At 43.0% G+C, this 9,603-nt stretch overlaps 1 long non-coding RNA gene across 1 annotated transcript; it reads left to right on the top strand.

Annotated features, from left to right (window-relative positions):
* LOC141271821 (uncharacterized) lies at positions 1 to 4,603 on the top strand. Its single transcript, XR_012321935.1, has 2 exons — positions 1 to 88; positions 2,860 to 4,603. It is a non-coding gene; the product is annotated as an uncharacterized lncRNA (long non-coding RNA).
* Positions 4,604 to 9,603: the final 5,000 nt, after the last annotated feature.

The following is a 9,603-nucleotide window of genomic DNA, read 5'->3' as shown; positions in this document are numbered from 1 at the left end:
ACAGGAGGGGAGGAGTCAGGGGTCACATGATCAGGGGCCTCAGTGGATGCAGGACTCTGCTGTGCTGGTTGTCATGGTGCTGGATGAGGTGAAGTTTATGTGTGGGGTCAGGAGGGGTTTACAGTGTGGATGTAGCAGAGCCGTGTGTGTACGAGGTGTACGGAGCAGAGCCGTGCGTGTGTACGAGGCCCACGGAGCGGAGCCGCGCGTGTACGAGGCGTACGGAGCGGAGCCGCGCGTGTACGAGGCGTGCGGAGCGGAGCCGCGCGTGTACGAGGCGTGCGGAGCGGAGCCGCGCGTGTACGAGGCGTGCGGAGCGGAGCCGCGCGTGTACGAGGCGTGCGGAGCGGAGCCGCGCGTGTACGAGGCGTGCGGAGCGGAGTCGCGCGTGTACGAGGCGTGCGGAGCGGAGTCGCGCGTGTACGAGGCGTGCGGAGCGGAGTCGCGCGTGTACGAGGCGTGCGGAGCCGCGCGTGTACGAGGCGTGCGGAGCGGAGCCGCGCGTGTACGAGGCGTGCGGAGCAGAGCCGCGCGTGTACGAGGCGTGCGGAGCAGAGCCGCGCGTGTACGAGGCGTGCGGAGCAGAGCCGCGCGTGTACGAGGTGTGCGGAGCAAAGCCGCGCGTGTACGAGGTGTGCGGAGCGGAGCCACGCGTGTATGAGGTGTATGGAGCGGAGCCGTGCGTGTACAAGATGTACGGAGCTGAGCAGTGTGTGTACTAGGTGTTCGAAGTGGAGCCATATGTGTTCGACATATATGGACCGGAGCCGCGTGTGTACAGGCTTTACGGAGCAGAGCTATGTTTGTGCGGAGGTGTACAGGGTTTACGAAGCGGAGCCGTGTGTGTACAAGGTTTACAGAGCGGGGCCGTGTGTACATTATTGTGTTTCCCCCTTGCAGCCCCATTTCTCTGCCCTGAGCTCAGTCCCGGTGGTCCGGCGCTCTCGGTGTTATAAATTTGCTGCATCTTGGTAGAAGGTTCTCCCGTTCTCTTACTTTTCTGTAAAACAGTGTTTTTTGTCTGTATACTGTAAGTAGCAAAATGTAAAAAATTCACATAAGAAAAGTCTATTCTTTGGATCAGAACTAATTTATCACTTTTATGTGAGGGGTCACACAACAGTATTCTCCCCATCCGAGAAAACTGGATATCATCCGAGTGCGGTCCAATTTTTTTCCAAGGACCCATAGAATTGAATGAGTGAGTGCGATCCAATAACATTGTTCTACAGGCAAATTAGCTCAGAGATGAAAACAGTTGAACCCAACTAATTTTGTGGTGCTGAAAACGAATATGATACTTAAACTTGCTGATTGGCTGTAATTTTCAAGATCCAGAGGAGGTTGTAATTACTTATCACAACTTTCATGCAGACTTATAGAAAAATTGCATCTTTATTATTTCATCATCATTATTGTATTGTTAGTAGCTCATCTATGTAGGATTTTAAAATCTGATCTTGACATTACGATATTGCAGAACGATCTGGATAATATGACTGAAGGGGCAAACACTTGGCAGATGAGATTTAATGTAGATAAATATAGAGTAATGCACCTAGGATGGAGTAATCCTATTGCTGCATATACATTAAATGGGAGTATACTCTGGAATACAGAACAGGAGAAGGACTTGGGTATTCTGGTTACATGTAAGCTGAGCAGCAGCTGCAATAGCAAACAAGATTTTAGGATGTATAAAAAGAGAAATAAAACCCCGCGATCGGAACGTATTGTTATCCCTTTATAAATCACTGGTGAGGCCACATTTGGAATATGGGATCCAGTTTTGGGCTCCATATTTTAAAAAGGATATTCAGAAGTTAGAATCAGTTCAAAGACGGGCAACTAGATTATTACAAGGGATGGAAGGCCTCTCATATAATGAGAGTTTGAAAAACTTGAGCTAGTTTAGCTTAGAACAAAGACGCCTCAGAGGGGATCTCATTTACATGTTTAAATATAAGTGTGGTCAGTACAAAGGACTAGCACATGACTAATTCCTTCTAAATACCATACTAAGGATCAGGGGGCACTCATTACAGGTGGAAGAAAGGCGATTCCGGCACCTAAACAGGAAAGGGTTCTTTACAGACAGAGCTGTCGGACTGTGGAATGCTGACCACAAGAGGTAGTAATGGCCGACACTATAACAGCTTTCAAAAAAGGGCTGGAAGATTTTCTTAATACACATAACATTGTGGGTTACTGTTAAATTAGACAAAATATTACACCTATAGTAGTACATTTAGTACGGTAATAGTAATTACATAACTAGTATCATTATTAGGTTTGATGCAGGGTTCTAGGACTGATCGCCTTTTCTCGGGGTCAAGAAGGAATTTTTCCCCGTGATGCAAATTGGCTGAATGTGTCCTGGGGTTTTTGCCTTCTTCTGGATCAACAGATTTAGGTATAGAGATTTTAGTAATACCATTATTAGAATCATAAGAGTAATACAAAATCTAAAACTAATTAAAAAAATTATAGACGGGTTCATTTTTAATTGTAATAGTGCAGCAATAATAAAAATGGTAGTAATACATTTGTGAGGCCTAGTCCCAGTAAGTTAGTGTAGTGTTAGTGTAGGGAGTACAGTTGAGGGAGAAAGTTTGAACTTGATGGACCTAGGTCTTTATTCAACCTACGTTACTATTACATCATCTATTTAGTCTATTGAACCTTCAGTATGCTATCATCTTAGGGTTACCAATCAAAAATGCCAACTCCGCTCCAATGATGTAATCCTAATTACAGTTGCATCAGCTACTTTTATAAATGCTCTCTGTGTAAGGTATACAGTTTTATTTTTTCTTAGCTTTGTTTCTTAGCATATTGACAAGTTTCTATGTTTTTCAGATATACCTCGTTCTTGTATTAACAAAGCGCATCGTTTTTGCTACATATTTGGAGAAATCACTTTTGCGTCACAAAAGCAAAACTTGATTACCATGATAAGGAAAGTCTACAACCTGTATTTTTCCTGAAGAATAGGAGATCAGGATAAGAGTTGGGCTCCCAACATATGCTGCAATAGATGTGCATACATTTTACCCAGTGGTTGCATAGGAAGAGGCAATCTATGCCTTTTGCAGTCGCAATGATCTGGAGAGAGCCAACCGGTCACACTACCAATTGCTATTTCCGCATGGTGCCCTCCATTAGGAAAAGAGTTTCAAAGAAGAATAAGTGGACTTTACAGCATCAAAACATTCCATCTGCAATAAGCCCAGTACCACATACAGAAGAACTGCTGCATCCAAAAGCACCAGGCCATTTTCAGTCAAGTGAGGAAGAAGAGGGCGCTTGATGTCATGAAGCATCCTCCTCTCACGACCCAGACGTCCTGTCAGCAACCTCAACTGAACCACACCTTATAACACAAAGTGAACTAAACGATCTTGGATCTGCCCAAGAGTAAGGCTGAGCGCTTAGGTTACCGACTACAGCAGTGGAATCTCCTAGTGACTGATGTTCAGATTTATTTGTTCCACAACCATGATAAAGATCATGTCCAATACTTCTTCACGGACGGCGATCTTGTGGCATGCAACAACATCAAAAGTTTAATGGAAGCTCAGTAGGTAAGTCATAATCCAGATGAATGGCTCTTCATCAATTCATCCAAAACAAGCCTAAAATCAGTCTTGCTCCATAATCTCAATGTGCTACCTTCAATTCCGGTTGGTTATGCAGTCCACTTGAAAGAAACCTGTGACAACATGAAACAGCTGTTGAGGTGCCTGAACTATGACCAACATGTGTGACCCTCTATCGTGACTTAAAGGTGGTTGCCATCTTACTTGGTCTCCAGAGTGGATACACAAAGTACTGCTGCTTTCTATGTGAGTGGGACAGTAGTGCAAGAGAATATCATTACAATAAAAGAGACTACCATTCACTTCAGCCAGGGAGTAAAAATGTCCTGAATCCAGCACTTGGTGACTCACATAATATTTTGTTACCACCATTGCATATCAAGTTCGGTCTAATGAAGAACTTTGTAAAGACAATCGATAAAAATGCAAAACCATTCCAAGTATCTCATTTATAAATTTCCAAGGTTAAGTGAAGCAAAGTTAAAGATTCTTCAAGATGAGGAGTTTCTCCGTTTGTTGCAGGGCAAGGAAAATTCTGCATGGGTAGCAGTGGTAACTAATTTTTTGGGAAACCCAAGAGCAGATAACTATGAAGAGTTGGTGGAAAATCTCTTAAAAACAAATAAGGATCTTGGCTGTAACATGTCCTTAAAGATTCATTTCTTACATTTGCATCTAGACATTTTTCCACCAAACTGCAGAGCAGTGAGTGACGAGCACGGTGAGAGATTTCACCAAGACATTGTGGCTATGGAGAAAAGATATCAAGGAAAATGAAATCCATCAATGCTTGCAGATTACTGTTGGACAATTGTAAGTGATGATCCGATGCAGGAGTACAAATGACAGTAAAAAAGAGTCAATGAATGAGGACCACATTTTTAGGTGCAATTTCTGTAACTGTTAACTGTTTATAATTCAAAACAGTGTTTAGACAGGTTTTAGTTATTTGAATTATTGCTTAGTTTCCTCTAAATAAATATCAGAAAATTGGCATAACAAAATATTCTGCATCTTTATATTTGTGTAACATCTGCCTGAGGCCACAGGCTCAAAAGGCTGCCTCAGGCAGGCTTGGCACAAGCCACTTCGTCGGGCAGACTCCAGAGAAATCCAAATACCCTTTAACCCCTCTAGAGGTATCACGTTTTACAAAATGACCCAGGGGCATACTACCATGGAAGGGCTGCTACCTAGAGGTAGGAATGGTCATCAAGCAGGGTCAGACCTGAGAGGTCACATCAAAAGCAAAATCAGGATCCGTAAGATTAGTCCAAAACAAGCCGGTAGCCTTAGTAGGGTGTGGTGCTCTCCAATGGGCTGGAGCAGGGAGCACACACACCCATATTGCCAGTCTGAACTGCACTAAAGGTCCCAGCCACTCAAACCTTAGTGGCTGGAGGGAGCCCGTCGTCGAGAGCCTCTGGTTCTGACATTTCTATCATCAGTTCCACCCACAGAGTGAATACGGTGGTGCCTGGTGATAGACGTCACAGGAGCAGGTTCTGGTGGAGATGTGACAATTTGCAAAAATAATGTTTCAAAGTTCTGAAACTTTTAATGCATTAATTACATGTAGCAGTAAAAGAAAACTCTTTGATATCAAAGAAACCTGACAATTAAAAATTTTCATTGTCAGATTTTAATTCAGGAGGTCAAAATCATTTAAGGGAACCTGTCATGTCCTAGCTACTATCTACACTGCCCCCATTGCTTTGTTAGTGATGCAACGTACATCATTAACAAGCTTTTTTCATTAAAATTGTTGGTAATATAATGATTTTATAACATTTTATATACTTTGTCCTACCTGCTCGTTTTCAGTCACAAGGGTGTGAGCCTGACATTCAGTCAGGGGCGGGTGCCGCATTCAGTCCCTGCTGGTGCCGGCCACGTATCTGAATATTGATCTCAGCAAGCGCTTATAGTATTGGGGCTTATGCGTAGTTTTAAATGTCCGGCTGCGGGTCTGCACATGCGCAGTGAGGCTGTGTAGTTCGCAGCTTCACTGCACATGAGCTATGTTCCACTGGTTCCCGCGCATGGGCAGTGAAGGCTGTGTGGTTACCAACTACACAGCCTCACTGCGCAAGCGCAGGGACCAGCAGGTCATAGCGCATGCGCAGTGATGCTGCAAACTACACAGCCTCACTGCGCACATGCGGACCAGCATCCGGACATTTAAAACTGCGCATGCACCCCAATACTATCAGCTCCAGCCGAGAGCGATATTCAGATATGTGGGCGGCGCCAGCAGTGACTGAATGCGGCACCCGCCCCTGACTGAATAGCAGGATCACACCCCTATGACTGAAAACGAGCAAACTATATAAAATATTATAAAATCATTATAGCTGCACGAATTTTAATGAAAAAAGCTTGTTAGTGATGAATCTTGCATCACTAACAAAGCAATGGAGGCAGTGTAGATAGTAGCTAGGACATGACAGGTTCCCTTTAACCCCTTAAGCCCCGCGGGTGGTTTGCACGTTAATGACCGGGCCAATTTTTACAATTCTGACCACTGTCACTTTATGAGGTAATTACTCTGGAACGCTTCAACGGATCCCCCTGATTCTGAGATTGTTTTTTCGTGACATATTGTACTTCATGATTGTGGAAAAATTTCTTCGATATCACTTGCGTTTATTTGTGAAAAAAACGGAAATTTGGCGAAAATTTTGAAAATTTTGCAATTTTCAAAATTTGAATTTTTAAGCCCTGAAATCAGAGCGATATGTCACACAAAAGAGTTAATAAATAACATTTCCCACTACTTTACATCAGCACAATTTTGGAACCAAAATTTTTTTTTTGTTAGGGAGCTATAAGGGTTAAAAGTTGACCAGCGATTTCTCATTTTTCCAACAAAATTTACAAAACCATTTTTTTAGGGACCACATCACATTTGAAGTCACTTTGAGAGGTCTTTATGACAGAAAATACCCAAAAGTGACACCATTCTAAAAACTTCACCCCTCAAGGTGCTCAAAACCACATTCAAGAACTTTATTAACCCTTCAGGTGCTTCATAGGAATTTTTTGAATGTGGAAGAAAAAAATGAACATTTAACTTTTTTCACAAAAATGTTACTTTAGACCCAATTTTTTTTATTTTCACAGGGGTAACAAGAAAAAATGGACCGCAAAATTTGTTGTGCAATTTCCCCTGGGCACGCAGATACCCAATATTTGGGGAAAAAACACTGTTTGGGCGCACTGTAGGGCTCGGAAGGGAAGGAGCGCCATTTGACTTTTTGATTGTAAAATTTGCTTGAATAATTAGCGGACACCATGTTGCGTTTAGAGAGCCCCTGTGTGCCCAAACATTGGAGCTCCCCCACAAGTGACCCCATTTTGGAAACTAGACCCCACAAGGCACCTATCTAGATGCATAGTGAGCAGTTGCAACCCCCAGGTGCTTCACAAATTGATTCGTAAAAATGAAAAAGTGAAAAAAAAAAACACTTTTTCATTGTTACGAATCAATTTGTGAAGCACCTGGGGGTTCCAACTGCTCACTATGCATCTAGATAGGTGCCTTGGGGGGTTTAGTTTCCAAAATGGGGTCACTTGTGGGGGAGCTCCAATGTTTGGGCACACAGGGACTCTCTAAATGCAACATGGTATCCGCTAACAAATTGAATGGAAAATCGGCTCAAATTGTTAGCGGACACCACATTGCGTTTGGAGAGCCCCTCTGTGCCCAAACTTTGGAGCTCCCCCACAAGTGACCCCATTTTGGAAACTAGACCACCCAAGGCACCTTTCTAGATGCATAGTGAGCACTTGGAACCCCCAGATGCTTCACAAATTGATTCGTAATAATGAAAAAGTGAAAAAAAACAACACTTTTTCATTTTTACGAATCAATTTGTGAAGCACCTAGGGATTCCAAGTGCTCACTATGCATCTAGATAGGTGCCTTGGGGGGTCTAGTTTCCAAAATGGGGTCACTTGTGGGGGAGCTCCAATGTTTGGGCACGCAGGGACTCTCTAAATGCAACATGGTAGCCGCATGTTTTTTTTTTCACTTTTTCATTTTTACGAATCAATTTGTGAAGCACCTGGGGATTCCAAGTGCTCACTGTGCATCTAGATAGGTGCCTTGGGGGGTCTAGTTTCCAAAATGGGGTCACTTGTGGGGGAGCTCCAATGTTTGGGCACACAGGGGCTCTCCAAACGCAACATGGCGTCCGCTAACAATTTGAGCCGATTTTCCATTCAATTTGTTAGCGGACACCATGTCGCGTTTGGAGAGCCCGTGATGTGCCTAAGCAGTGGAGCTCCCCCAAAGTGTCCCCATTTTGGAAACTATACCCCTCAAGGATTTTATTAAGGTGTATAGTGAACATTTTGAACCCAGAGGTACGGCACAGAATTTGTTTACATTAGGTCATCATATTGAATAAGTTGTCATTATTCTTGAGCGCAAGTGCTCGCTACTTGAGTTTGCATCGGGTACTCAGGTATGCACCATGTACAGCGTGTGCTCGAGTGACATGCTCGAGTCCCTGCTCCGCATGTTTCACGGTTATTAGACACCCAAAAAAAAACATGCGGGGATCGCTCGTGCATGGCAGGCAATCCCCGTAAAGTTTTTTGGCCGCGAAGCATATGGGGCAGAGACTCGAGCATGTCACTCAAATACCCACGATACTCAATGCATACCAGAGCACCCGATGCAAACTCAAGTAGCGAGCACTTGCTCTCAACACTAGTCGCCATATCGTCATCTTTTTTTCTTACTTTTGAAAAAAATCCCAACCCCAGCCCTAGCACAACCCTAGCCCCAGCACAACCCTAGCCCCAAACCCAGCCCTAACCCTAGCCCAATCCTAACCCAAGAGTTTATTTTTGACGCCGTTCCTTGTGCGGTATAAGTGATTAGACGACTTTATTCTTCAGGTCGGTGTGATTACAGCAATGCCAGAATCATATGGGGTTTTTATGACTGACAGCTGTCACACACTAAAAGACGCATTTTTTGTAAAATCTAGTTTTTGCATCGCCATATTTTGAGAGCTATAATTTTTCCAGATTTTGGCAGACAGTCATGTGACGGCTCGTTTTTTGCGGGATGACTTGACGTTGTTATTGGTGCCATTTTCAGGCACGTGACATTTTTTGATCGCTTTCTATTCCGATTTTTGGGAGGCAGAATAAACAAAAACCAACAATTCAGGAATTGTTTTTTTTTTTTTTTTATTCTGTTCCGCGTGTGGTAAAATTGATGAGGTAGCTTTATTCTTCGGGTCAGTACGTTTACAGCGGTACCACATTTGTATCATTTTTCTATGTTTTGGCGCTTATACACAATAAAAGCTATTTTATAGAAAAAAATATTTTTTAGTATCGCTTTATTCTGAGAGCTATAACTTTTTTATTTTTCGGCTGATGGAGCTGTATGGCGGCTTGTTTTTTGCGGGACGAGATGACGTTTTCAGCGGTATCATTTTTATTTATATGTGTCTTTTTGATCGCATGTTATTCCACTTTTTGTTTGGCGGTATGGTGATAAAGCATTGTTTTTTGCTTCGTTTTTTTTTTTTTTTTACCGTGTTCACTGAAGGGGTTAACTAGTGGGACAGTTTTATAGGTCAGGTTGTTCCGGACGCGGCGATACCAAATATGTGTACTTTTATTGTTTTTTTTTTATTTTTTTTATAATAATATTTATTGATGGGTACATTATATTTTTATTTTTGGTGTATTATTTTTTTATAATATTTTTGCACATTTTTTTTTTTTTTCCACTTTCACACAGTTTATACACTTTATTACTTTGTCCCACTCTGGGACTTTCACTTTTTTTTTTCTGATCGCCTGCATGGCACAGGAATGGAGCACCATCCCTATGCCATGAAGGCTGTCAGAAGTGCACAGTGTGAAGATTGCTTGGAGATGCACTGCGCATGTCCAAGCAATCTTCCTGCTCTCTGGTGACCCGGATGTTGTCATGACGACATCGGGTCGTCATGGCAACACCCGGGAAGCCTTTGCA

The sequence above is a fragment of the Phyllobates terribilis genome, unplaced genomic scaffold (genome assembly GCF_046119375.1).
Source record: "Phyllobates terribilis strain yellow unplaced genomic scaffold, ASM4611937v1 Scaffold_5__5_contigs__length_657084704, whole genome shotgun sequence".
NCBI classification, from domain to species: domain Eukaryota; kingdom Metazoa; phylum Chordata; class Amphibia; order Anura; family Dendrobatidae; genus Phyllobates; species Phyllobates terribilis.
Note: the sequence above shows the minus strand (reverse complement) of the source record. Positions and strands in the feature narration are given on the sequence as shown.